Here is a 2,507-nt window from a genome sequence, read left to right on the forward strand (position 1 = left end):
CGCCACAATAAAGTATGCAGATATGTACACTGAAAGATCTGAAGAGAGATGCAGCTTGAAAGCATCACCAAACATCTGGGAACATGAATCTTCACTCATAAAAACAAACAGAAAAGTGACAACGTTATATCACAAAAATGTATGCAAAGGGAGATAGTTCAAAGACAAGGCCAATAAACAAGATCTCGTCTGAAACAAACCTGAAAGGATTGCTCTCATTATTGTTATGATTGTCCTGAATGACTATTGCCTAAACAGAGCCGAATGTGAAAAAATACCAGGCCACAAAGAATATTTTTTTTTACATAGGCATCACCACTTATCAAGGCCCAGAGGATAAGGGCTAAAGAGTGTACACTAGTCAATTGGACAATATAGTAATCGTTAACAATGGAAATTCGGTAAATTTGTTAACTTAAGTGGAACGGCTGATCAAGAACTTGTTTATGCTGGACTTGAAGACAACCATATTGTAGTCAGCTGGAAAGCAGGAAAACGGAAGACAGTTCCACAGGCATGCAGTTCTAAGAAAGAAACTTTGTTCATGGAATCTATGTTTAGGTTTAGGTATAGATAAAGAGTGGGGGAAATTATTGATAGTGTTTTAAGCTAGACGAGTGTTTCTCATGAAAGTTTGGCGAGGGGGGGGGCTAGATTGGAGCTTATATTGATCGGACTATTGTTCTCATCTTGAGTTTTATTTGTGCAACACTTCGGTCGGGTTAACCTTCGACTGTCCTCAGGCAAATAACAACTAACATGCCTGAGGACAATCGAAGGCTAATTCAACGGATATGTTACACAAATAACACTCAAGATGAGAACAATAGTCCGATCAAAACAAGTAATATAAACAATCAGCCCTCATCTAAAAAAATTCAGAACTAACACAAACAATAACTTGAAAACAACAGAGTGTCTGAATGAAAAAACATTATTACGGTTGTGATGGTTGCAACTGACCGAGTGAAAAACAAATCTGAAAAAATACTTGGACACAATCCCTGGAAGACCAATAACATTAAAAGGGACAACATTTATCCTTAAAAAAGCTTAGGGAAATGCATGTTTTCACCCCTATAAAGTAATTAATTGATAGTCAAATACAAAACAGAATGAAAAACAAAACCTCTTTTAAAACAAAACAACAAAAGCTTTATTTCGGTAGTTGAAAGTTGGACTGTGTCGGATGCAAAAAAGGAAGAGTAGGGAATTCTTTGGGTGTGTACATCAGGCAACAGTCCTTTGTGGAGTTCCAGGTTAACCAGCAGTTATCTTTAGTGAAAATTGTCTATGCTAGTGTGTCCAGTGGACAGGGATAAAAGAGAAAGGAGAGGGGTCTGTCTCACTGCTTGTCAGGTTCTCCCTGCTGGCTGACTGAGATTCCCACAAGACCTAAAAATAAAAAAAAGTTTTCATTTTTTAATGTCTTGATTAAACTGTACACGTACCACTTTTTCTTCCTGTTTACAAATAAATCCGGTTATTGGATTTATTACTGAATCTTGGGAGATTGTTTGAATTGTTTGCATTTCTTTCTTTTTAGTAATATACTCCAGTAATTTTTTACATCTCCGTTGGTTGTGTTGTTGTTGAATTTTCTGTTGTTTAAAAAATTCAAGTGTACAACTTGTGAGATTTTCCATGTTTTTTTGGGTTTTTTTCGATGTCACCGAAATAAATTTTACTCTTTGACTTATTTTGTTGTCAAATTCTGTTACTTCTTCTTTCATTTCATGCTTACTTTGAATCTGTTCAATAGTAAATTTTAGGTCAAATCTCTTATCTCTAGGTTTGCTTACAGTCTTCAGAGGGTTTAGAATGAATGCCCTATTGCTAGATCTCTTGTCAGTTTTCAGAGAGTTTAAATCGGTTGTTGCCAGATCTGTTATATCATCATGCAAAACAATACACAGATATAAAATTTAAAATAGATTTATTCCGTTAGGTACAATAATAGAAGTCCATGTCGGGTAGCAACAGGTGGTTAATGACTAAGTGTTTACATTCCAACTCACTTTAACAAAAGTGCTGACATTGACCACATCAGCTTCGTAAACGTTAATGCTACATCTCTGCTTCTAACACACGTCCATGACGGGCAGTTTTCTTAGAGTCTCACACAATCAATATGTGCAAAAGAGACATGAAATTTTCAGGCCATGAATGCATAAGTTCAGTCATCATAACAATGTAATTTGCAATCCTTCTGATCCATTCAGGCGGAATAAAAATAGGAGGCATTACTTTTAGAGTGTTCCTTGTAAGACCAGCCATTTTCTTAAATGCCTGGCTATAATTATCCGTTCTGCATCAAATGGATATTTGTCACTCATAATCCATTGTTTGGTTTGTTTTGGTTTGGTTTATGGCATATCAACCCTTTTCAAATTATTTAATGCCGAATCCAGTTATTTGGAAATAGTATTCATGTTGCATCCAGTTATTTTGTAAAGGTTTTTATTCTTCAAACTTTTTGTATCTTCAATCGATAGTTTGTAGTGTTT

This window comes from Euprymna scolopes, chromosome 4, assembly GCF_053919585.1.
Source record: "Euprymna scolopes isolate OS-2025 chromosome 4, ASM5391958v1, whole genome shotgun sequence".
Classification (NCBI taxonomy): Eukaryota; Metazoa; Mollusca; class Cephalopoda; order Sepiida; family Sepiolidae; genus Euprymna; species Euprymna scolopes.